General features: G+C 41.7%; 1 protein-coding gene across 2 annotated transcripts in view; it reads left to right on the top strand.

The window, feature by feature from the left end:
• Positions 1-27,908, top strand: part of zfhx3b (zinc finger homeobox 3b) — a 210,358-nt gene that overhangs the window by 34,598 nt on the left and 147,852 nt on the right. For both annotated transcript variants that reach the window (XM_069693479.1, XM_069693478.1), the window contains exons 3-4: positions 2,469-2,541; positions 24,787-25,144. The gene's annotated coding sequence lies outside the window, so the exon portion shown is untranslated. The remainder of the gene's footprint in view (positions 1-2,468; positions 2,542-24,786; positions 25,145-27,908) is intronic.

Raw genomic sequence — 27,908 nt, 5'->3', positions numbered from 1 at the left:
TTTTTGTATAACTCTGCTTGAGAGTGTTCAAAAAGGCTAACAAATGCTCAGCTACTTTTTGTGTCATTTCAGTCCTACATCAGTTCTATTTGCAGTTGTCACCTAATGGCTTTGTTACCAGGAGGATATTATCTCTCTCGCTACTCATGTTTTTAAGACAGCCAGCAGTGATCCAGTTGCCTATGGAGACAACTGAAATCAAGGCTATGTAACTATCTGGTTTTCCTTTCAAATTTCTGCTCTGAATTGGACATTAAAGCTGTTCATTTGAGTACTCGCGTAGTAATACAAAAGCAACCGGTGAAAGCTGCGCGCATGTGCACTCATGCAGCCACCAGTCTTTAGCAGACATGTTTCTCCTCTGCTGCTGTTGGTGGTGTGTGATTGCTGCATGGATCATGAACACTGAAGCATTTATCTTTAAATAACCTCCACCCCCCCTGTCACTACGGAACAATAGCGAGACGCTTCTAATTTTCTGCCAGATAATGGTAGTCATATTGAGATGAAAAAGGTCAGGGGTTGGCTTGTGAGGTTCTGATTGGTTCGGAGTATCAACCTGCCCCCGCAGATAAAATGGAAAGTGATATTTCATTCATAGCACCACCCTTCCAGACTGCATAGTAATTTGAGGTGATGAGAAGGCCCAGTTCTGCAATGATTAGAGTGCTGCTACCAGTCGTACACTAAACACAACAATGGCTACTGTGATGTTTTGCATCAGCATTTTTTTGCTGTTCATGACCAAAACCGTACGCTGTCTAGTGTTGCACATGCTGTTTTTTTAATATTTAGTGATTCAAATTGTCTCCCACCCCTCCAATCAGCAAAGATTGACGGTTGTTTTTTTTATGCATATGTATAAGATGAGAATATGCGGTTGAACCTGCGTTTGACCTTCATCTGCTTACATGTGTTCACTGAGCTCCTGCTATAACCCTCTGCATTGCAAAATATTTCTTGTTTAAGTAGATCATGTAAATTGAACTGGTTCTCCTCAGTTCTCAAGCTATATGCTGTAGACTTTTATCAGAGCTGCTTCTGACCCCCGTGGATAATTTATGACATAACTTACACATTTATATCATGTGTGATAATATGGAAATTCCCAAAAGTATAATGGATCAGCAACAGCAGAGGAACTTTTTTCTGTTTTGTTTTGTTTTACCGTCCTCGTCAGCTTTTGCATAATCTATCTGGCATGCTTTGTACATTGTGGTTTTTTTATATATTTTTTTTATTCCAGCCTGAGGGCCAAGTGCATCACACATTATGCAGTGACCCAAACTGCATTTTCCAAACAGCGGTCCAGTCAGTGGGAGTGGCCTGAGCTTGTTGAGGAAGCTGCCCTTTAAGGTCATTACAATGGTCACGTGATAGGCTAGCGGAGCCCCCTGGGCCATATGACAAACCGAGCTGCCAGACCGAGGTGTGTGTCAGGGGTGTTTTTCCACAAAGCATTCTATAAAAGTGTAACTGGGCTGTATTTGCCCTTTCCTCCTGCTATGCGTTCAGCCAACAGGCCCCTGAAGATCTCTTAAAAAGTGCTGATCCACAGAGCTGGGTTGGTGCTCTTGTAATCCTCCTAGCACTGCTCCACCTCCCCTCACGTTCCCACCCTCAGTACCTCACGCTTCTTCCCACACATTCCCTCACTGTCTCCTGCTGATGCATTGCTCTGGTGTGAGCGACAAGGTGATGGGATGAAGAGGCTTGCTTGGGCCCCAAGATAATTACCACACATTAGAGCATGACTAAATAAATCTTAAGTGCTGCTAATTGCTTGGCAGTGAAAACAATAACTGTGGTACTTGCCCAGAGGCTCTGGGGTAGTGAGAGGCTGGGGCACTGGGGACCGGGGCCCTGGCACTGGGCCAGCAGAAGACACCAGCAACATCAGTCAACTGCCTTACCCGTGTTGCTTTCATGTGAAAGTCACACACCACTTGGCACTGTCACTACGTGCGCCATCTGCCCCGCACCCACCACGCAGTCTAACACGAACACGCTCCCTGCAGCCCTCATCAGCAAAGAATAAGCCATACATGACAGGCACAGACAAACTCAGTCTGTCTGTGGAGCCATCATACATCACTGCATTAATAAACATGAATTAGTAATGGCACAATTAGACAGGGTTGTTCTGACATTTACTGGTACAATAATGGTGTTCTCCTCTCTACAACCCCCTTTGGCCTGTAGTGGAGTGCCATTAGACCTCAGGGGTTTAGATGTGATGAGTGGAAGGGGTAGAGATGTCCCGGTCAGTATGTACCTGGATCACAATTTTTAAAAAACCTCTAAAGGATCTATATCAAGTTCATGGGTTTATATTTATGGTTATAGAATTATATTCTGTTTTTTAAACTCCAGTATCAGTAATGGCCTTTAAATCCTGTATTGGTCTGGCTTTGCTCTGTATTGTACAGTATGTTCATAAGTGCGTGTATGTCGTGTTTGTCTCATAGGTTCCATTCTACTGTGTGTGAAGAGGACGTTTGAACAGCCAGGACTGCCGACCACATCTCCTGTGGCCTAAGGGTACGTTCATGACGGACACCCTGGCAGCTCTACCACACTGAATGGGGCATTAAATCTGCACTCACCAAACATGAGTTCATTGAGTGACAGAGGGAATTTAACAAATGAGCTGTACTGTCTGAACATTGCTTGTCAAATATCGTCTGACTATGTTTTCCAACTAGTCTTCCTGGAGGGTTGGTGTATGTGAAATTCTGTCTCTACAAAGAGACTCAACCAGTGCAGTCTCTGCACGCCATCAAATTCGGTTTGATTTGCACTATAGAATCTTGTATTACATGTTTTCTTTTATCAGATTAAGTCAAATAACTAATTCAACTTTGAAATTAGTATCAGTTTATATCCATTTAGTTTGCAACAGGGAGAGCTGATGTTTTAACACTATATAGGATCAAATCAAAGGCGCAGTATGACATAATTTCAACTCTTTAGCATTCAAGAATTGGTCAGAAATATCAACCTGAAAACATTATACCATCAAACAATGCAGTTAGATTCATTCTTATGAATTCTTTTGTTCCAGATCCCTTTTTTCTTTTAGTCTTTTCATGTATTCCTTCTTCAGTTTTTATTTATTTCATTTGTTTTCCCCAAAAAGAACTGGGCTGCACGGATGTCTTGGTTTTTTGCCACATTCTCATCCTCCCTTTCCCTCCTAAACCAGTACCTTCTCATTTGCACTGTCACTCTTCTGCAGTGTTTTACTGCTTTCCCAGGGGACTCGTGCGCTTTTGTTAGCTTTTCTGTGTACACACACAGACTAATTGGTTGATTAGTTCAGGTTGACTGGCTTGTTAATTGAATAGTAATTTAGATTTGATGTGTCTAATGAAGACCCTAATTTATTGTTTGGCACTCATCCAAGGGTCTGTTTTTGACAGTAGAAATCAAACAAAAAGGATTAAAGGAAAGAAGAAAGTAATTCAGTGCCCCAGTGCTGCTTTGATAGCACATGAATTAAATCTTTGAGCAAAGTGTTAACACTTAAGTCTTTATCTTCCTGAAATTAAGTAGGTATAGACAATAGCAGAGACACTATGAGAAGAAGCCATTGAAAGATTAGTAACACTGCGCACCCTTTTGGCTATTTGTCCTAATGAGCAAAATAATGAGTCTTTTTCCTCAGTATATATTATGTACTGACCACGTATACTAACTATAAATGATAATAATAATAATGATTCAAAAAAATTCTGCAATGGGTGATCTTCTCTTGTTGAAGGTGCTTATTAAGCAGTTATTAGATATTCATAAACAGCCCATGGCTGAGAGGATTGGCAGCCATGTGAGCTCTTGGCTTAACTTTCATAAGATCTCAGCTTGGTTCATTGATGGCACAAAGTGATTTCAGGTAGGTTTTTCAAATAGTGTGCATTTTATAACCATTATTTATGCTGCAACTGTCTTAGTTCATCAACACAGGATTCCAGTGACATAAAGTGGCAAATAGATGCATTTTTTTTTTTTAACTCCTTTCAAAGCTGAGACAGCAACTGAGGCTGCTGATTGACTGAATTCAACTTTGCATGAGCAAACTCAAGCCTTTCATTCATTTGAATGGAGCCGGGACTGTGCTGCAGGGTTGTCTGACCAAAAGAAGCTTCACCTGACCCAAGTTTTGCTGTAATACTGCGCAATGTCATCCAACAAGGTACAGCATTGGTCAGTCAAATACAGGCAAGCCCACAGTCTTGGTAAATAACGTTGCAACATGAATGCTGTATTTCTACTCTTTACCTCACAAATGCCATATTGATAACTTTCCAGAATTTGAACAATCCTGTCTGTGTTGTGAAGTACTCTGGCATCTGATCAGCTTTTAAACTTCCTGGATTGTTTTTCATTGTAGTGGTGCCTTAAACAACATGTCCCTATCTGTGCTGCCCCATGCTTTGCTGTACCACAGGGATGTTTATGGCCTGTATCTTCTCTTACTGCATGTTTCAAACTCTGTCTGCGTAGTAAGAGTGTAAAGGTCTCATCAAGGTAATAGTTTGTTTTTGCTTATTAACTTTGCATCACACTTTTTTTTCTTTTTTTTTGTCCCCTGGGGATTACATACTATTGGCATATTAGTTCATATTAATACATGTCAGACCTGTGACCACTGGCTTTTCTCCTGTTTTTCTCTTGCCTGTTACATAATGTGTGCATTTTGTACATCGAACAACTTTGACACAAGTAAGTTTGTCCTGTGTTGCTGAATACCCCTTTACTTCAACATCACCTGAGTCTCTTGCACTGCATACATCTTAAAAGTCCAGCTCAAGTGTTGTACAAGCACTACAGACCGATAGAAGGTACCTAACTCGCTTTCCCAATTCTATTGAGCTTTGAATGAGTGTAGCCACATTGGAAAAGTGATCAAATTCAATACAATGAAAGTAAATCCATTCATATATCACACATGCCGTTTGATTTTTTTTTTTTTTTGGAAAACGTTTTTGGCAAATGGCAGTTTAATTTAACTGTGTTAGCAGCCACCGTGTATCACATCCTCATTGTTTTCTTGTTTCCTAGTTAACTGTCAAAACAGCATACTATTTATCAAATGCAATTCATTGTTATTGTATTATGAAGTGTGGAACTGAGACACAGCCACACACTTAGAGAGATTTGCATTGTGCACAGCACAATAGTTTTTAATTCCGTTTACAGTTTATTTAAAAATTGTATGGAGGGTGCCTCTTGTCTTTCGGACAGCGCATTCATTCTTTAAGTCCAACTGCTTGTTCACGGTGAACGTGTAGAGTAGAGGCCTTTTTCTCTGAGTGCTCCCGCACCAGAGCTCCAGCGCAGAGTGAGTTCATGAGCATCAAGGTCTTCCCCCACACTTTGTTTGAAGGCTTTATCTCCCCTCAAATCATTATGCCCAAGAAAGTCACATTTAAAATCAATCAATGCAAACTTGATTTTCCATTAACATCGGGGGATGATCCCAAAAGCCTTTTGTCTTTCCCCCACGTGCAGTGCAGTTTGTGGCCTTGAATCAAACAGTCAATGTTATTGTTGAGTGGTCCCGTTAGTCATCTTTTCAGTAAAGTTCCCACAAAATTCAAAATGTGATCAAATTTATATCCAATCCAATGACTTGTCAAAATGTCAAACAATATCCAAAAGCCAGTTATATCTTCTTCTTCTTTATTCTTCATGCAGCCATTTTCATCCTTTGACCTCAGTGTTGGATCATGCAATCAACTTTGCCTTCTTGAGAAATGTTACTGTTCCTTCCTCTGTGGTCGCTCGTATCCAGGATGCAGACTATTCCTTTCCACAAGGTCCTGGATTTCTCTAGATTTTGTAGTTCTGATTTTACTAAACTAAACAACTAAATTCATGAAAGCACTGTGTGCTGGGCCTTCTCTATCCCATGTTGTCACCAAGGATCTGTCCGGCTGCTTCCTTTCAGAGGAAAAACATGAAAAAAAGAAAACTTGAAAAATCACCATACAGTCAGTAATAAATAAAGTACGCTAATTGTTTTTTTTGTTTTTTTCTTTTCTGTGCTGAACACATAATTCGCCCGTCAGCAGCACCCCCAACCTCCCACAAACTCAGCCCCTTTGAACCTCATGCAGTCATGCACACGTATGCACATGCAACAATGTACCTGAAAGCGCTACATGCTCCAGCAGGCCAAACTGGTGCAGGCATTAGCAATCTCAGGTGTTTGAGTCAACCCGGGTCGTGCACATATATACATTTCTTCATACTATTTCTCCTGTCTGTTACTTACCCGCAGCAGTCCTTAGTCCCCCTCCCTCCCCTTAATGAGAAAGCAATTACCACTGGTTTCTCCCTAATCCCAGTGGCCTGGCAACGTTTTCCGAAATCTGCCTCCCCACCTGCCTTCAGCTCTGCGTCTGCTTCTCTCTCAGATTCCCTTCTCTTCCCTTGTACCTCTTCTCCCTTTCACTGTGGCTGCAGACTCTCTCTCTTTCTCCATCCTCTCTGCAGCCTTTCTATTTCGCTCCTCCCATCTCGGAGCTCTAGGCTGCTCTGGGTTTTAGACGGATCACTCTCACAATGGTTGATCAATACAGGTATTGATCCACTGGCAAAATGTTTATAAAATCATTCTGGGCAGCTGTGGTGCAGCGGGGAGGGTAGGCGGGACGACGAGCGGGCCAGCGTGCCATGCCATTCGCCTATAGGAGAGCCAGCACGGACCTGATTGGCTGTCTGTCTGCCGCCTTGCCAGGAAGAGGGCTGGCATAGTGTGTACTTCTTTGTCATTGTTGCTTGGTATACCACAGCCCTCCCTAGTTTACGCTGCTAAACTTTCCAGACCACCAAAGTAGAGTGCAGCAGTTAAACCTTCTCGCTGTTCAATGGATGTTGACTGTGCACAAAGTGGTGCCACCCACCCCCTCTCCTTTCACATTAGCCAAGAAATTAATTTGCATAAATTATCAAGCTGCAAGCAACCCCAGTCTAATGATCCGCTGTCATTTCACTTACCGTCCCTCCCCTGTCCTCCCCCGGGAAAAGACTTCCTCTTTTATGCCACCCTGGTGCTTGCCAACATCTCCTCATGCCCACTCGAGGAAATTTTCCACGTCAGGAACCCTGCACCTGTTTCACTCCCATAGAAACACCCCACGAGCAAATTTTAATTATATACATGATATAAAATATCTCATAGGCTGTCACTGAGCAGAGGAACCACCTATCCACAGCATGTCCCTGTTGTACCGTCATGAGCATAACATAGAGCAGCCTGGGGACCGGACTTCCCCCTGGCTCTCATCCTTGCCTCCCTCCAGACTCTCACACTTTGAAGCTTACTGTAAATAAAGGGAGTCCATTTCAGTCTTCGTTATTCCATTGTGCAGATCATTAGCAACATTAGCAGCAGCCACCGAATACAGAAGGCTGCTATGCTCTGTCTATACAGCAAACACATGCTGTGGCTCCACTTGGGAATGCCACTGACAGGCCAGCCAGCGCAAACACAAGAATACGTTAGTGCCGTACAACGACAGCAGATTCAAGTGGAATGGTTTATCAAAGGCTTTGTAATCCAGGGAGGGGTTTATGGCTTGTTGAGTGATGATGTATGAGATGTTTCATTACACAGAGAAGATAATTGCAGTGCGGAGCACAGTGTGGTGTAACTTTTTCCAGAATCACAACTCTTGTTGAACCAGACTAACATCTGTCAGCCATAAGCCCAGGCAGCCAATGTGACCTAGAGTCAACCTCACCCCTCTGGGTTGTGTGGCTTTGTCTGTCCCCCTCCCTCTCTGGCACCAACCCTGGACCCAGATGCCCAGACACTAGCCCAGACCACAATGTCTGGGTCTGTCCAAGTCCATCTTTGATTAAAAAAAACACTGTTACATTTATTATGGGAGATTATACATATGACAGTAACTGTCTTAGTGCTGGGTGCGTTTTTTTTTTTTTTTTTTAGTTAGCTTGCTTCTGTTTGGTTCAATGTGGAAAAGACCCCCCGGCCTCCTCCAGTTCACAAACCCTGGAATCCAAAGAATATGATTAGTGCTCATGCACATACAGACACATCTAGAAAGTGTCACTCACACGTATGCTGGAGAGTGGTGATTACTCTAACACATCCAGAACTGGCCACAGCCCATTCATTACCATAACATGTTGTAATGAAGTTTAATCCCTCATCATGTTGTCTGTGGTTGGAGAGTGGCGTGTGGCTGTTATCCTCCACTATTCCAGATGTCTTTCAGGCCGTGTCTCTTCAATGGTGCATGAGACTGAAGACATGACATTCAGCACCCCACCTTTAGACATTTCCTTCTTTTTTTTTATCTCTTTTTCCACCCATGTAAATTCATTTTGACCTCATCCATCTTTGTTTCTTCCCTCCTCCCCAATCCCATTTTTCACCTTCTGTTCCTTCTTCCACATACCCTCCCATATCTACAAGAGTGTGTTATTTATTTCATCTGAATGCAGGGGCTCTTTGGTGCATGCTTCTCACAGAAATCAATTTCAGCTCAGACAGCATAACCAAACAAAGCACTGCACTCATTTCAGCACGGGCATAGATGTAACCCATCTCTCTCATTTTCTCTCTCCTGCTCCTTTATTGGAAGACATTTTGTTCTCACTCTGATGCCATTATGTCAATCTCTGCAGACATGTGGTGATGTGTGAATGCAGCTGCTAAATGAGTCATGGCAAGCAATGATCATTAGAGACTACAGAGTTTGTATATGTGTTAATGTATGTGTCAGTTTTGTTGCATATGATTGTCACCTTTCAGTTTGCGGGAATGAATGAAAGTTTTTTCGTTTTTATTCTGTTTTGTGGCTTTTAGATACACAAGTGTGTGTGTGCACGTGTTCCATCTTTGTGTGACTGAATTTTTTCATTCAGAATCGGAATCTCCTTGTTCTTACTGTGTAATACCTCGAGTGGAGACAGGTAGCAGATTTCTCCCACTGTTGTATGAGGGGGAAAGACCCGCACTGCCCGCTCTCCTGTATCCTTTTCACTGCCAGCCATCCTCTTTGTACAGCAGTTGAGACCACCAGTTAATGCAGCTGCTGGATTGGCCTCTTTCCTTGCTCTGCTTTTATTGATTTCAGCCAGACACAGAAACAGACAGAAAGAAAGGGCCTTTTCAGGAAGAAGTTAAATGGTCAAGTAGCGGGTGGAGGGTGGCTTTCACCACTTTATTGACGAGGTGGAAAAATGTCACTATTATGGAGGCCCTTGCAGCAGATAGCGAGCTGATTGGATGAGTGCCCCCAGGTCAGAGTGGAGCACGTTCCCCCTGCAGCCAAACGAAAGCAAATAAAAGGGCAGAGGAATCCGCTTGAACTGGAGGTGAGGTTTCTCTCCACCAGGCCTCTCTTTAGGCAACATTTCTTAGGGTGTATAAGGCAACGTGCTTGGAATTTGGACAGAGAGGGCTGATCTCTGGTGGACTTCTTCCCTCTAAACTCTCTTCTAAAAGTACTCTGGGCTTACAACTTTTTATAGATGATAAACACAGATGTTGAATCTGCACTCCACTGCCATGACTACAGATTCATAGCTACAGTTAATAAAAGAAAGTGAGAGTTGAAGAAACCAATGTGAAATGTGTTGGGATCACACTGATCACATAAAGACACTTTGTCCCAGGAGAAGCCACTTCCAAGACACCCATGGCAGAAAGATGTCTGACCCGAGTGTGATAGGTAGGCGTGACGTGACTGTACACATTGGCCCAAAAATGTTGATTATTATTTAAAGTCTGGTGGGAAAAACACAAGGAGAAACCTTGGTGCAAAAGAATAGTGCACGCCAGGTTCACTGTATCTTAAGGCAAAAGGAAAGTGTCACATTTTTGATTGTCTCTCAAGTCAGAGGCAACAGATTGGTAATGTCAAAAAATGAAAGGTAAACACAAGATGGGATATTTGCAAAGAGAGGCTGGGTGTACCGTACATAAAATTAAATTATGCACTGAAACTGATTTGTGAGACTGAGGGTCCCTGACAGAGATGCTGTTGTGAGTCCTGACAAATGGCTGAAGGTTCAAATACAAGCCATTCTCGGGCCCTGCCTGCTGACGTCAATCAGTCTAATTAGCCCAGCATATCATCTGGTCAGCCCCTTCTCGCAGCACAAGACAGACCTCTGGAAAGGTCAGCATGCCACAGCAGAGACAGAGCAGTGCTTAATCAGAGGTGAAATGGTTTCTTTTCCAAATTGATTCCAGTTTGGATCAGACAAGACTGTATTGTGTTGAGCCACTTTGAGTCTTGAAGGAAAGGCGGCAGGCACTTTTAGGGGGCTTTTAAAACAAGATATTAACAAATAAAAACTGTTCTAGTGACATCTGGACCAGGGCCCAAAGAGCAATGGGCTGTATGAAAGATCTGTCTGTCTGTCTCTATCTTCATCTCTTTCTGGTCTCTTTCCTCTGTTTCCCCTGTTCTCTCTGTCTATCTCTTTATCTCCTGCTCTGCATGAGGCACAGTGTACATTCACATGTGGACGCACATACTCAGATGAGCTGAGAAAATTCATTCCAACTCTGCAGGAAACTCTGTCCCTCTACACTGTAAAACTCACAGGATCACTTTTCTAATGTTGACACAAAACAGTATGAAATAAATATTTTGTCTTCATTCTCAAAGTAAACTAAGTACCATTAACACTGGACCCCTGAGGCATTATATCTTTTTACACCCTCTTTAAAACTCTTTTTACAACAAGCATGTCACAGCCGTGTATACATAGAAGGAAACATCTGCGCTTGCCCACACCCACACACACACGCATCTGCACACCGCACATTCACCAACTCCCTTATGCTGAATGCATAATATATGTAATGAAATAATGTTTCCAGTGGGGATGGTTGTGGCTGGGGGATGGAGATGTGTGGTGCATATCAATGTGACTCCCCCCAGACTCCCTGGTTCAATTGGTGTGATGGTGGGGGGTAAATGAATATGTGGGAGTGAGAGAAGCTTTATCCCTTTGCCCAAAGCTACAGTGAGGAGTCCACACAGATAGAGGAGGGGTTCTTAACTGGCTTACTCATTCATTATGAACTTAGGATTCTAACCGACTGACTGTCGTCCTCTACATCCCATGTCCACGGGTTGAATTCAGTTGTCTGATCTAAAAAGAATGTACTGGCTCCTCCTTATTAAACCACTCCAACCACTTTTAAAGATTTAAAAAATCCAAAGCATGATGTATTTGTGGCATGTAGGCTGATACATGAGCCAGTGAAAGAGAACAGGCACTACCCTCCATATAATGGCCAATCCTACTATATAAAAGACGCAAGGCACATGAGTTTAACCTCTTCTGAACCACAGATTTCTCAGGAAATCTCGATGAAAATCAATGGTGAGACAAATTACATTTTCCCCCGTGCCTCACCTTGACTAACTCAAGTGAGCTCGTCTGCTCCATCTTGTCAGAGTGAAGATGCTGTGTCTCTGTCAGCCGGGGCTTTGATGTTTTAAACATTACCATTAATAATGTTTTCAGCATCAAAATTAATTGCTTCGCTACTGTGTCCTGCTCTCTTCATCCAAAGCTGAAGCATGCATAAATCAAGACTAACTACCTTTGTCTTGAAATTTTGAGGTCAGGAATTTGGGATGAGACCAAACTTGAATGTGGCCAGGGAAATGATTTGTTTATGTATCTATGTATCTATGTATCTATGTGTCTGTGTGTCTGTGTGTGTGTGTGTGTGTGTGTGTGTGTGTGTGTGTGTGTGTGTGTGTGTGTGTGTGTGTGTGTGTGTGTGTGTGTGTGTGTGTGTGTGTGCGTGCGTGTTTGTCTTACAACTAAATGACAAGAATCAAGTAGGAGTGTTTGGAATACTTGTGTTGTTTACATGTTGGAATGTTTGTCATTTATGTTCAAGATTAAGGGATGCATTAGCATATATAGCACTAAGTAGTACTACACAGTGCAAACATGTGTGAGGTTTGAGATACTCTTTCATGACCTTTCAGTCTAATGCTGAAATTTGAAATTTGTATGATCTAGGAGTCATAAACTTTTGCCCAAATTACTAAAATGCCATTCACAGATGCCTTTCTTTTTTACGACTAACTTTGAAATATTGGAGCTGTCACAGAGTTAGCTTTGGGATGTCGTTCTTTGCAGGATGTGGCAAATTTTGAATTAGTTTGGATTAGATGCTAGAGAAGTATTTTTGTGACTTCCAGATGTTCTGTTATCTATAATTCCCAGCTGTGTTCTGAGAGGTTAAATGAGCTGGAAAGTTCCTGTCCAAGTTCTGTTATACTCATCAAACTCAGGGAAATGTAATTAGTGCCTTTTTGAGTTCACGTCGCCTAGCAACTTTCTCCTAAATAAACACAGAAAAAAATCCCTTCCATTTTCATATAGCCACACCTCTTATTTGTCAAGCACCTCCTCCTGAGTGGCTTTGGCCATACCCATACTCTGGGGGCCCTGCAATGTGAAGACAGGGTGAGGAATGTGTAAAGCATCCAAGGAAACATGAGCTGCTATTTTCCCACAAGTATGAAAAAACAGAGGCTGTGGCTGTGGAATCTTTCTGACGCAATCAGCTAGTGGGATGGCTGCTGTACATTTGGGATTTGGACAGGGGCTCAGGTCAGGGTGTTGTTAAAGCTGTAGTCTTAGGGCTTAAAGATCTAAGCTGGACCTCGGTTGGTGAGAGAGCTGCTGACGAGGGAAAAACCTGACGAGCAGAACTGGATGGAGAGATAGCAGGAGCTGCTCGCTCGATGGCCCCATTTGGGAGCACTCCATAGTTCCTGCTATTTCATTTTTAACAGGCATCTGTGGGGCAGCCTATTAATTGTTTGTTGGCCAAACCATCATTAAAAAAAGCAGACAGCAGGGTGGCTTTTACGGAGATGTGAGTGGGAGAGCAGAGAGCTAAAACAGGAGAGAGGATCACTGAAGAGGCCCCAGGAGGCGCTCCTAGAGACCCATATGATTACCACACTACTGTTGGCTCTGTAATTCTTCATACATTAAGACACAAGGTTGAAAGGAATTCCCAAACACAAAAACAGAGAAAACTTCAATGAGCCTCTCTTTCTTTCCTGATCTAATTATCGCTGCCTCCATAATCGCTGTTATATTCATCATAGTGCTCCGTATTTATAGGGTCTGTTTTCATCATAGTAATAATGTCACTCTGGAATTTCCATGCAGAAGGAGAGAGACCGACACATACATCTCAGAGCATATAGAGGAAGCAGCTAGATATCATTTGATGTGAAGGAGGCCACAACAGCAGAACTGCTCCACCACCTCCCTCCAAATGCTGCCTTGTTTAGTCTGGACTTTTCCCTGCATCTCCACTGTGGAGTCTCCAGATGAACTGAGTTCAGTTTGGCTTTAACCTCTGATCCTTGTATGGGTCTAGACTGGTTCCTGGAGCTTCCACTGAGCCTACTGTACCTCTCTTCCCATCTTAGTTTACATAAAGTCACAGTAGCAACTGTCTTTCTTTCTTTCTTTCTTTCTTTCTTTCTTTCTTTCTTTCTTTCTTTCTTTCTTTCTTTCTTTCTTTCTTCCTTCATTCAAATCTACATCTTACTTACTTCCTGTTTCCTCTCTTAACTCTCCATCCCATCCACTCCCAGCCCACTCTTATTCCAAGGGAGCCCACTGCCTCCTGTCCTCTGCCCCCACAATGTTGCTCCCAGTATTTGGATATATATATTTAACACCCACATGTGAGGCCTGGTGAAAGTGCCTGGGGAATGGAAAGGAAAACAAGCATGCCCTCGCTCCTGGCCCTTCAGTGCTGGCCTGCTATAAATACCTCCGGGTGGCGCGCCAGTTCCAGCACCAGTGGCATGGGAACCTCTCTCCCTCCTCTGGTCCATTGCTTGGCCTCTCAAGTCCAGTCTGGGAAGGTTTCAGCCAGCAGGCCGGCCTAAACGGTGGGTGGGTGGGTGTGTAGGTGTGTGCAATGTGTGCAGTGTAGGGAAAATGTACAGAGGGTTGTGTTCAGCAGCGATGGTCTTCCTGTTTGTTTTGTGTGCATCTCAGAGGAGCATCCCTGTGTCTTCTCCCTTTCTCCCTTTCCCGTCATTTCCCTTTTTAAAAGACTTCATGTATACTGCATTTATGCTGTTTTGCCTTATGAAGATTGTATGAATATGTGCTTTTCAGACTGTTAAAAAAGAGATTCCCTTTTCTTCACTGCAGTGAAGCGTTTGTTATGTTACTCCCCCAAAAATTGATTTCGACTTTTCAAAGGTTTGTTCTTCACAGTGCTGTCTCCCTGTGTCGATGCACGACAGGCTCAGCTCATATTTTCAGAGTTTGAGGTAATAGTTTTAAACTGACAGACTAAACATCTCTCTCCCCGGCTGTTCCACTTCTACAGAATAAATAGTTTTATGTGCACAAACACACATATGCACACACAGGCTCGGTGACTTATTCTAATGATTATTTCTTTTTAGTTTTGTGGGGTTCAGAAGAATTTGCTGGCTTGCAACTTAAAAGATATGGATGTTGGGCCTCTTAGGTCACTTTCTTGTCTTAAGTGCCTGTCCCCATTTGAGAATTTAAGTTAGTATTATAGTGTTGTACAGTAGATACAAGGCAGACAATATCATTTCGCTACTTCTCAGCTACAGGACATATTTTTGGTGTTTTAGAGCATTGAGAGCTTTTAGATTCTGTTATCAAAACTATTCTTATGGATTTTCACATAGATTGTGACTGTTCCAGTGCCAACTAAAACAGAGATACTTGAGATCATAGCTTTTTGTTTGGTCATTTTACATACTGAGTCTACAGATTAAATGTCTCTGTTGTTCCTTCCCCCCCCCTCACACCTCTTAACATTCTCCCCATGTCTCTTTTTCTCTCCCTCTCTGAATACTGTTCTTTTCTCTCTCTCACCCCTACAAGGCTCACTTGTTATTTTTTCGTACAAGGTCCTGTAATTAAGTTTGACATAAGCACAGGGATTAAATATGCGGTTGAGGAGGGAGAGAAAGGAGCTCTGTTACAATCTCAAGGCCAGCTGTAAAATGGAACCAGATTGCGACACTTGGAGTTGGAAAGTTTGGGAAAGGAGCTTTCGAGCACAACCAAAAGACTACTGAGTTTCTGGCCAAAAAAACTAATATTAAAAATCCTTAGGCAGAAGACTAACACATAGTCCGATCCAATGGTAATTTCTTCTTCAGCTAAAAGACTGCTATCTCCTCCAGCTAAACATTAACTGTTGTCTGTCCAACCAGATGACTGATACCCTGACCACAGCCAAACTCTGCTGCCAAAATAATACTAGAAAGCAAAATGCTACCTAGTTAACTGCACATTTACAGGCTATGACCATAATGTATTGTTTCCCATGACAAAAGAGAGGTCTCAACTCACCCAAGTAATTCATCTGCCACTTTAGACTTAGTAATCAAACCCAATAAACAAAATATTTACTTTAAAGGCAGATGGTAACTTCATAAAAGATGTAAAAATTGCAGGCTTTTTATATCTACACACGCAGCTAAATTAATTTTCCAAGTGAAGACAAAAAGACCAATCACACCAATTATCCTCTGATGGTAAGAATGTAAAAGTGATTGTAACTCAAAACCAAAATGCAGCAGGAAAAACTATTTCACATGCTATCACTCAATCACTGACACCAAATATAGAAATATAGGCTAAGATCAGCCCCCAGTGCACCGAGCGTGTCAATAGGATTTTCTTCTGTTCTGAACTCTGAGAGGTCTCACATGGAACTTTGCATTCTTAAATAACTCTGGCAAAACGCTTTAATCTTAATGAGTCTGAACAGCAAATCTCTCATCTGCAGCAAAAAGGATTAGGAATGCAGAAAAAAAGACTGCCGTTCCACTTTGATGAATTGTGTTTAGAAAATCCCTGGGCATGAAGTTCCCCCAATGAACAAAGCGTTAGGCGAGAACGGATGCTTTTAAACAACACAACTTATCTGAGAAAAACAGAACATGCATTTAAGTGAAAATACAAAAGCAGAGCTGATTCGACTCCTCTGCAAATGATAAAAGTGACTAACTCTTTTCCTCAATCCACTTAGCTACTTTTGGAATCAAACCTGGAGTAGCTTTGCACAAATTACGTGTATTGTGTTTTCAGTGCTTCATCATTGTTTATTTATTCTGTATGATGCACACTTCCATTGTGAAGAGTAAATAAATGAATTCATAATTTTTGCCTCCTGCTAAAAGTACTCGAAATGGGTGATGCAGTGATGAAAAAGGAAGTTGATGAACACAGACACTTAAGTGCCAAGAGGTGCTGCTTCCAAAACCCACAAAAGAACTCGTGCTTCCACTGTAGTTTGCTGTGGTTTTCCTCGTTGCTCTGAGAAGACAAACTTTTTCCTAGTTCAGTGAGAAAATATACTTAGTTAAGTATGCTATTATGCAGAGGTGTTTATTTGTATTTGATTAATACATTATTGATAATATGTTAATGTAATCCAAATCAAAGCAGTTCAGCGTTTACTTGATTAATTATTACTCTGTGGTGTAATTTCCCCAAACAGACTCTCTGAGTGGTAGGGGTTAGAGCAGTAAGCCTCTGGCTAGTTCAGACTGCTCAAACTACAAAGAGCCTTACTGCTCTGGGACCTGCTCTTGGTTCCCCCTTTCCAACCCCCCACCCACCTCCCCAAATGCCCCGAGGCCTTCAGAAAACTACCCTGGCTGATTTTTTTTGCTGTATTTATTTTACCTTTCCTTCCAAATCAGCGCTTCCCTTTGTTTCCTATAATGGACGTAGCGAGGAGATATTGCTGATGCAGGTCAGACTTATGATCCATATTAATGAGAAAACACCATCATACCAGATATACAGTATACCCTCTTGAAATAAATGAGCATATCAGAAGGGTGTGCATTTTTTTATTTTTTTATTTGTATACATCATTTTCTTCCTGCTCAGCACAAGTCTGTGTTGTAAAGACATCAATGTCTTGTGTGTGCAGTGCACTGATAAATATTACCATGCACTTGACCTATATTGATCCCCCACTAGGAAGTATACCCACTCCACCACATTGAGCCTAAACATCTGGTCACCAGAGTGTTCCTTTGAATGACAGATAACATCTGGGAAGACGGCTGCTATCACAGAAAACAATGTTCCTATCTCCCCCTTCCCGCCCCTCTATCTCTCTCCCCCTTGTCCCTCTTTCCCCATGTCCTGCTCATAAGCACATCCCTCCCATTGATTTCCCATTAACCCCTTCTAGACTGTGAGTGTCTGCCCACCCAGACACGAAAACACCAGTGGATTGATTAACAACATAATGGCATCACTATGGCTGCCCGTTGTCATCAGTGTGACCAGGTCTGCAGACTGGTCCTGTCCATGTCCAGCTGTCTGCCGCACTCAACCATGTTTCTCTCTTCTTGTCATTTGGCTTTTTCACTGTTGTCCTTTTTCCTTCCTCCCGTCCCTCCTCATTTACTTCCTTTCCTTCCCTCCCTTTCCTTCACTCTCTTCCTCCTGCCTAGCTTCTTCTTCCTTGAAACCTTACTCTTACCCTTCTTAATTTCCCTCTCGTCCTCGTCATCCTGTGTCCTCTGCCTCTTCTTCCTCCTCTCAGTTTACTGTTCATATTCACCTGGCATTCAGCCTCAGGGCACATATGTAGAACCACCATTTGAATCACCGTACTTAATGTTGCCATTTGCCTTCACAATATTATGATAAAACACTGTGTGTGTGTGTGTGTGTGTGTGTGTGTGTGTGTGTGTGTGTGTGTGTGTGTGTGTGTGTGTGTGTGTGTGTGTGTGTGTGTGTGCGTGCGTGCGTGCGTGCGTGCGTGTCTGTCTGTGCATGTGTGCAGATATCTCACTATATGAGCTTGCAGTTATGCGCTGATTGGTGTCATTGAGGACGGTGGCTTGCAGTTCATTTTAGACAGGAGTCTGAGATGAGCATCACAACAGCAGTGCAACTTCAGCTTTGAATTACTATGAAAAGAGTTTGTTTAAAAAAATACTTACTCATGCGATTACACTGGATAAGAAAATTAAACTCGTTTCAGTGTGTGGGTGGGTGTTTTGATGGGTGCATATGTTTGGATTTTTTTTTCTTTTGTTGTTGAACAGACTGTGTTAAAATATATACGCACATAAAAGGATGCCATATCTGTTTCAGTATGTATTTCCTCCCTCACTTTGGCAACTGCTCTGGCGGCAGAAATAAAGTAAATGTGTGTTTGTTAGGCTATGTTTGTGAGCCACAACGGAGGCAAGTTAGAAAAAGCCCTTCATTTAAGCATGGCGTGCCTCCATCAGTCCTAGTCTCTGATGTACAAAGAGCCCAGAGGAAGGAGCTTCACAGCTGTTTGTAAACTATGAGAACAGGAAAGGTCAACAAAGTAATGCAGTGCGTTTTTTGTAACGCATTTTCATCTCTCTCTGTTCCGTAGTGAGACAGCAGGGCTGCGCCCTGCCTCAGTAGTACTGGTGCATTTAAATTACTGTTCTTGCCTGGAGAATAATGGTGAAAGCATAACCCCATTGTATTCTTTGATAAACTCTGGAAAATGCATGGTATAAGCTGAGGAAGAGGCGCGGTTTAAGGGCACAATTGCCTTGCAAATCTACCATGGCAAAGTTTTTCTGAGGGAGAGAGAGAGCGAGCGAGACAGGGAGGAAGAGAGTGGTGAGAAGAAGGGGAAATGTGGAACTGAGGGTTGCGGGAGAAACTAAAGTGAGAGGGAGATGGAGGATCCAGCGTGTGTGTAGAGTAGGGGGGGTCTGTGTTGCAGGGACAAGTGTTATCTCTGGGTGCAGAGGTCTTTGTTTGCAGGGCAGAGAGGTATAGATTTCCTCTCCATGTCAGCGCCTTTATTTAGGGCTCAGCACAGAGGGGACAATAGCAAACTAATCCACTACTGAATCAGGATTAATATTCAAGCCGCAAATATTAATTCACAGCCAAAAGGAGGAAATGCAGAATGTGTCAAAATGCTCAAACAAATAAAGAACAAAAAAGACAGAGACCCTTGACCAAAAATTCCATCCTGAGTCTTTTATATGAGTGCATTATTTTTACTGGGTTCTACAGTCTCGTCTCAGCATTCTGTTTGATTTCTGGATTAATCTTCATAATAATTTTCTGTAGAAGAGAGAGCTGGGGGAAGCTGAAGAGCTGCATGTTGTTTTTGGCTATTCTCCTCACTAAGCTCTGGATTTAAGATCTGGATTTGAATATTTATGATAGAAAATAATAGAGGTTATAAAAATAAGTCCCTGCAGAGCTGGGCTGTAAGTTATAGGGGTAAGCAATGCCTCCCACATCAAAGAAGCCTGAAGATGTTGGCCAGTAGGCTGATGCCTGCTAAAGTCTATAGCCCTTCATGCCAGCCCAGCACAGGGCGGTTCTGTTGAAGACGAATGATCCAGAAGTGTCACTCACTATCAGAGTGCTCATGAGCATACAACATTTAGTAGAATCCCAGTTCTATTTAGTTTTATCTGCGTCAAAACAACAAGAGAAAACAAACGTGCCACCAGGGTGAGATCGTTTGACTCGTTTCAAATATAGTTTTACTTGTTTATAGATGGAAGCAAGTGACAGTATTTGTAAGTGACAGGTGGGTTACTCCTCTAGTTTCAACATAATATCACTTGATCCAAGAAAATGTTTTAAACATGCTGGTTTGCATTTGAAACAAGTGACACTTTGCCTCCCATTTCCATTTTTTTTTAAAATTTTTCATAGAATACTTCAATGTTAAAATTCAATATCAGTTGTATGCCAATATTATTTTGGAGAACTGTGTTCCATTGCTGTCAAATTATGTTTTAATTTCTTACATCATTTAAATTGACATGTTAAATACTTGACCTACCAGTCTCAAGTTTCTTTCTTTTTAATTTTGTTCCACATGAACACAAAATTGAGATAGAATAAACTTTTTTACACCGGATTAGTACTTTAGTCTGAAACAGCTACAATGCATGTCCACAGCGCACGCACGCACGCACACACACACACACACACACACACACACACACACACACACACACACACACACACACACACACACACACACACACACACACACACACACACACGAGCACAGTAATCCCACACTAGGGGGTAGAGGCCTGTTGTATATCAGCAAAAAAAAAAAAAAAAAACATTGTGATGCTCAAAGGGGCTTCACAGAGGCTCTAACCATTGATAAGGTCTAATGTAATGAGGGACTGTAAACTTCATCTTTTATACATGGAAACATAATGTGAAAGGTCATCTTATCTTAATCCTCAAATCTGCAGCATCCAGGCCCGTGGCCCCATTTCATGAAGTTAAAGAAATAATCTTTGAGACCATTCTGAAGACGACCCTTATTATCTTCTTCACAAGGCCCAATCAGAAGATGTCATTAGAGTGTACTATGAATGCACTGTAAGCAATGATTATTTCTCTTTTCTAATCGGCCCCAATCATATCATGGAATCAGCTGGACTGTGCGCTCATGGTGAGAAGCTTTATTATGTCCAGTGATTAATCATCAAGCACTACCTGGTCCCTCTTAGACACACAGCACACTGCTGGCCTGCTTCTTGGAGGGAAAATGGGAAAACATCACCTTCATCAGCACGGTGCTTACCTGATTTTCCATACTCTTTAGTTCACCCTCACTCTTGGCCTTATACAATAAAAGGCTGTTGTGGATCATCTCAAGGATATATTCATGGTTTTAAGACCCTTCATTCACTCAGGCTCCATGTAGAGTCTCATCAGTGTTGGAGAACTGTGGTTATAAAGTAGCACACCATTATGTTTTGCCCACTTCATCGTTTTAGTGAACATCTTTCTGGATTTGTGTTTGTTAAATTCTTGATCTGTTTCAATCTGCTCCCTTCCATAACAGAACAGACATTTCTTGTCGACTTAAAAAAGAGGTAACAATGTGTCCTTAAATTCCAAACAAATTGAGGACAGATTACATATACAGTCATGAGGAGGGAGTCATTTTGTGAATTAATGCAGTTCTAAAAGGTTATCATCTCAAGACCAAGTTTAGACAATTTGTTGTTAAGGAATCCTTTGTTCTCAACTGAAAGTGTGTCAAATGTAGACAGATTGTAAAATATTTATTCCTTGACTGCAGATCATATTAGAGTGTTATTGTTTGTTTCGTTTTGTATTCCACCCCTAATTTGCCAGTGGTACAGTTTTTCGAGAAGTCTAACAAACACATATCAACTTTAACAAAGGTAGATTCTATCCTGTAGCGTTAATTAGAAGGAAATTGTAAACAGACGCCTGCCTTTCTTTTACGGATTATCTATACTTTATGACTGAATGTTTGAAGTTATGAGGGATTCTGAATCAGCACTGCTCGAGTGGTACTCTTATAGGACATTGTTGTCTTCAATTATTTTCAGTTATATTCCCGTCTGTAAGAGGCAGAGGATCATTTATTATTTAAAGATGCGATCGTTGCTGTTTATCTGGGATTTTTTAAAACCGGGTTATCTTTTCCACATAGTTTTTTTTTTTTGATTAAACGGAACAAAGCGTAATAAAATGCAGTTTCAAATAGATGCTTGTCTCTCTAGTGCACGAGCTCATCTGCCATTATTGTGATTTAATATGAACGGTGCCAAGCAGCTGCCGAGAGACGAGATCTAACGAGCATCAGGGAGGTGCTTTAGTATGTACATAAAGGGTCTCACGCAGACACAAGCTGCTACCGACACACTCGCACACACACATAGGTGCTGACTAACAATCTTGTATATCTTTATCCATATGTAGTAGCTGAAAATGACTGACTGAAAGACTTGCTGCTAACTTTTGCAGCTGCATTAATTCATTTTCTTTGGAGATTAGTAATGATTTCAACAGTCTGATAAGTTGTTCCTTTGTTTAACCTCACCATCTTGGGAGCAAACTACAGAAAACCAAACAGTCTAAAACAACGTGAATAACAGTACATGTTGAGTTCATTCATACACACAGATTTTTTTTTTTTGTATCCTGTCTGTGTCTCTTTGTTTAGAAGACAGCAAGAAGGAACAGACTCTCCGATTGCAGTACAGTCAAAGTACACTACTGCAGTTGCTACAACATCATTTATTTCATTACTCAATAAAATTGTCATGCACACAGCTTCATCCCCCAAGTGCACCCTAAGAATAGAACTTTTTTCCTGGTGGATCTGCAATCAGTTTCAGTCCTGCTACTACATGTCACTGTTTTAACACATATTGTTTTTTTCAAACCCCAAATCCCCACGACTCTTGTTGTGCCCCTTTGATGGTCACTAGTATCCACTGGCTGCACCATCACTCTTGTTACTTCCAATACTTAACTTTACACTGAAGCCTTTGCCCCTGAGACCCTAGTGTTGGGAGATTAGTCCAGCCTCAGCTGAAGTAGACAAACTGCAATCAATACCTGATATAAGCAGCCAGCCTGGGTCAAGCGACCTTGCTGTATGGCACCCACGGCAACTCTGGTAAAGTCCTTATAGATTCTGGATGACTGACCCCTGACGACCTGGGCAGATAAGGTCAGTCTGGCCAGAGTGACCTAGTGCCAAGAGGCCAGTGTCCAGTCAGTCTGGCTGTCCCATAATGAAGTGGTCAGTATTGCCTTTCTGTCACTCAGCAATTACTGGGAGAGATATGGAGCTATAGATAGGTGCTGAATGCACATGGAGGCAGTAGTCACAGAATTACATTCGCGAGGCAAAGGACTGGTAAAGTGACATGTAAACTACTCTAATATGGGCTGGTAATGACTGGAAGCAAGACGGATCGAAAGGAGTCTGTATTACATCTGTGGATGCAGGCACAGGAAACACTACTGTGAAGTTCATGTTCAGTAGCTGCTTTTAAAAAATTAGTAGCACAAATGTGATGCTGCATAAACACTTTTTTTTTTATCTCACCTTCACTGGAAGCACTATTTGTTAGTTTATACTTAAAATAATACTTAAGATATATGTCAAATTATTTCATTATTCTATTTGCTGATAAAACTATAAAAATGCCAGTGGACATCAATCATCACTCCTGACCTGATGATATCTGACGAATGATCAGTCTAGAGGGAGCCCTTGATAGACTGTGTCCTTAATGTGTAAGTTGCGGAGTGAGGAGTGACCATATTAAAAGACAAACATATGTCACAATGTTTCTGCCATGGCCTTTTGTGTGCTCCGACACTGGTCAGGGCGAGGAAATCCCCAAAGCCATCCACCTGCTGCCATCACACACTCTGTGCATTCTTCTGTCTGCTAACTATTTAGTTGTCAGTGATTTGGTTAAGTGGAATTGACTTTTATCTGCGGTGTGCTGTGGGGCTGCCACTGGCAATTCAGAATCCCCCTTCCTCAGCTCCCGTTTTAGCCTGGTGTCACATCCAGCACATTGCTATTGGCAGCTGAGCCAGGCCTAATCAATAGCCCAGGTCAGGGATGGCCCGCGGCTCTGCTGTGGGTGGGCTATTGATCCGACACACACACTCCCACAGGTCGCTCTGACAAACCGGGAAGTCGTGGCCTTGGACAAAGTGAGAGAGAGGGGAAGAGAGAGATGACAAATTAACAGCACTGCTTTCTGTCCGCTGTAACTGCTGACAAAACTCTGTCGTAAAAATAATTTATTTATTGATTAGCAAGTAATGTACTGTACACTCTGTATTTAAGATAGCTTAAAAGGGCCATTATTCAAATTGATATTTCAAATGGAAGTGATTGGATTTTGAAAAGCTGAGCACACATTAAAATCAAGACAAAGAGAGACTGATAAAACCTTTCAAGTGCAAGCCCATCATAACCACCATAGACCTCTGCCCCTGTGTGTGTGTGTGTGTGTCTCTTTCTCGTCTCTTTTCACCTGTATTTCTTTCTCTTTGCTTTGTGGATCCTGTGTTGTCACTCTATCAGACCTGTGGCCAATGAGCAGGAGTCTAGTTATTTTTGTTGCAGCTTTAAATGTTGCTCCCCGAGCTCCTTATCAGCACCACACTAAGAACTCTTGGGAACAATTAAACATGGGCTTTAACTCGAGTCTAACCACAGAGGTAAAAATAATCGCACAATGTTTCCAAATGGAAGTGGCTTCAAAAGAGCTATTCAGTTATCACAAGCTGTCTGCCTCTCCCGCCTGTATTCCCCAACTAAATCTCTGTCGCTGTGGAACTATTGGAACATATGACAAGCATATTTACCCAGCTTCACAAACCAGGCCCATGTGGAATTCAAAGTCTTTTTTTCACATGTTCCTTTTTTTCCATTGCTGGAATTGACAGTTGAATAAATATGTATTGTCTATGAGACTTTGTTGTCATATACTGGAGATCCTCTGCAGAACAGGCAATTATATATGCTATTACAGGAATATGTCTTGTTCCGGTTATGGGGAAATTAAGTTTCTTCAGAAATCTTTTTCATTTTAAAAGTCTTCAGTGGTATGAGAAGAGAAATTACTCACAGCAGTTCATTTGCTGTTAAATGTAATCTTGAAATCATAAGAGGCTGTCCTGCAGTAGTAGTTCACAAATAATTATAGATTAATTTAGTTGACTCTAAAAACAGCTGATTAATTTTGAAGTCTTGATGGAAGTCATACTGCTCTGGTTTTCCTCTTCTGAAAGACATTTATTATGTACTCATTTCCGGGAGGAGGTACAGTAAATGTGGGAGCTCTTAGAGGACCGCAGCGGAACTCTAGCTTAATTGTTGTGATTTTCAACTGTGCTCAAAACGTGTTTCTGACTCTGTTTTTCTCCCTTTGTTTCTTGTTCCAGGTGATGGTGTCATCCTGAGTTGTTCTTCTTGTGACCCGGGAGTCCCTAAATCCCCAAAACATATAGCTTTGGAAACCCTGGAAATACCTGGAATTCTAGGAGTATATCACCAAAACTTCTTCAGGTGCCCAGGCACCGGATCAATAGCTTTACATTCTCAATTTTTTTTTTGTTTATACAAAGAAAGAAAGACTGAATATTAGCAATAGCCGCTGGCCATCCACCATTGCTTCGACAAACCTGCTGTGACCAAGAGGGCGTGACCTTTCTGCCTGCTGACTTCAAACAAACACTTGAAAAGAAAACACAGTCAGAGAGGCTTCCGTGTGTTGGAAACTCAGACCAAAAACCCCATCAGGTAAGGCTGTGAAGTCCCCCTTGCTCCTGCTGTCCAAGCCCTAAGCCCTTTAGCTTCTCGAGCGCTTTGAAGCTAACTTGTCCCCAGTCTGTGTCCCCCACATGGTTAGTTTGCCTCCAGGTTCAGTGTAAAGGAAAGTCTGGCTGATAAATGCCCCACTTTTATGCTGTGCTCACCTGTTTGTTCCTCTCGGATTAGAGGCTCTGAATATGTTGGGGTTGTTTGGGTGATAGATGCTCGCCCTGAGTTCTTCTCTTGCTGCTTGTAGATTTGTGACCAGTGACCTGCCAGAACCTTGGTGTGGCTGACGAGTTATATTACACACCATATACACAAACGTGTTCTCATTAGCTACTGTATGTTACACTCTGTGGACATGCAAACACACGCTGCGCACACACCAACATATGTAAATGTGCAAACGCATGGGCAGGGCATGCATTTTATTCATAGTTCACACTCAGGTGTGTAATTTCTGTTACAGTATTCAGTTTTCCTGTCAGTAATGCGATGTGTGAATGTTCCAAAACGAGGGGTGCTTTTGAGTTTAAAGGGACAAAAGGGATTTTCTAGCTGATAAAATGTCCCCGCTATTTGTGTGTGTGATTATTGTTGGGTGTATATTATGTTTTACTGTGTGTGTCTGGGCGTGTACAAGGAAAGATATACAGTGTGTGTTTGAATCTTGTATCAGAAATGTGCAGCAATGGCGCATTTCTGATGCATACATGCATGCTTGGGCTTCATAGCACATGGCTGTGAAATGAGCATTTCCATTCGGAGTGACTTTGAAATCAGCTTCACCTCCTGTTTTATTAGGGTTCGTTTTCCCAGTTGTTTTGCAGAAGACTGACAACACATTTTCAGTCTGTGATTAAGACCTAATCCCAGGTTATTCGGACTATATTAAATTATTCTGCTTGATAAAGGAATATGCACGATTTTAGTTTTTTTCTCAGGCAATGACTTGGAATCAAATAGCATCTGATATAAAGATATAGAGACTTCAGACTGATGTGGTCAAGCATTCCCTCTTCTTCAAAAGATAAAACTGCTCATTTTTGTTTGTCAACTGTAAAAACAAAATTCATTATTTTTTTCCCTTGAAAATAAGCCTCATTAAGATTGAAATTTTATTATGCAATCAAGTGACATAAAAACTGAAAAATGGTGGTGAAAGCAGCAGGACATACTAAAATAAGATGATCCTTAAGGACCTGAAGGGATTTGTTTGAAAAATTCGTAGTTATTTGATCAAATTTGGGTTGCTGAAATTGAGTACCTAGCAGCAAGTCATTGTTTTGAAAATGAGAATGAAGAAGGAGAAAATATATACAGCCATTTTTGTCTTTCTCCTGCATCTTTAAGATTATTTTTAGTGTGGGTGAAAATAAAACACTTGATAACACAAGAAAGGATATTTATCATTGTGGAGCTAATTAAGGACGTGATCTGAAATGTATTTTCTCTAAAGTCTGATTTAGGACCCAAAGGGTCATCTGCCTCACAAATAGGGCAACAATAATACAGCAGGAGTCAGGAGTGAAAGGGCTCCAGTCTGGGGGAAAGCAACTCCCCTCCCTGGCCTGTGTGCTGATGGAGCTGTGCTCCTTGCCCAAGGCTCCAGGGCTCCGACACTAGACCTTATTTTTCATGTGGGCTGCACACTGTTCTGCTGCAGTCGAGGTTGCTCCCTTTGTGCCAGCCCTCCCCTCTCAGAGAAAAAGACATGCATGATTTCATACATGAAAGATATATGTAATTGGACAGCGGGGCCTATGCAATACATTTACAATTCTAAACAGAATACGTTCAAACCCGTTTCCTCTTTCTCTCCCCCTTTCTTCCTGAGGAAATGTATTTGCACATATTCAGAAACATAAGATCAAAAAATAGACAAAACACAGGTTATCATTCTTGTTGCATGCTTTATATCTCATGTGAATGTACAAAATGCCGAAGCACTGCCAATATATCTCATAATTCCCCTTTATCAGTGCATGGCTGAGGCAGTGATGTTGTTGCTTAAGGAGAAACACAGTGGATTCAAGCATGTACGGCAGGATATCTTTGTAAATATAAGTGTATTGCGACTCTCAGAATCATACATATGACTACTTCTTTTGGGTGGTGTTAGGGGGAAATATCAACTTCACTGTAGTACTCATCTCAGGATACAATAGTTTAGTTTTCAATTAAAAGTGGAGTCCTTATCTCTACTTGTCTTGTATCTCCTTCCAGTCCTTCTTTTCAAATTCAGTGCAACAGAAATAACGATGGAATCAGTTATACGAGTGAGAAAATGCAGCACATCTATGGAAATACATGAAGATTACACATTGTAGACCTGCATATTGAAGGTTTGCAAAATGCTCGTTGTGTTTTTGGTGTGCATTCTCAATTGAAACGGCACTCCTCCTTCTCTGCAATCAAAGGAAAATATAATGTTGCATTACATCTGAATTAAACCTCATAGTGAGAAAGCAAACTGTGTTCCCCTACTTTCAGACTGAGAAATATTTTTTTCGAAACACCAAAAAATATATAAATATGCATAAAATCATTGCAAATTTAATTTTATATCAAGTTCAAGATGAGCAAGATATTACCTTGGTGATTCCAGGTTAATTTACTAGCTGCCATGAAGTGAATTAATGTCTGTAAACACATTTTATCCTCTATCATAAACTATGAAAGAGAATATCTCATCACTGTCGGCCATTTGACCACGGGGAGGGTGTGACCTTTAGGAATTCAAAGACAG

Source organism: Brachyistius frenatus, unplaced genomic scaffold (genome assembly GCF_029030835.1).
Source record: "Brachyistius frenatus isolate BFR_SWC_R1_liver_20210118 unplaced genomic scaffold, ASM2903083v1 Contig_15, whole genome shotgun sequence".
NCBI classification, from domain to species: Eukaryota; Metazoa; Chordata; class Actinopteri; family Embiotocidae; genus Brachyistius; species Brachyistius frenatus.
The sequence above is the reverse complement of the archived record's forward strand: the minus strand, read 5'-3'. Positions and strand labels throughout refer to the sequence as shown.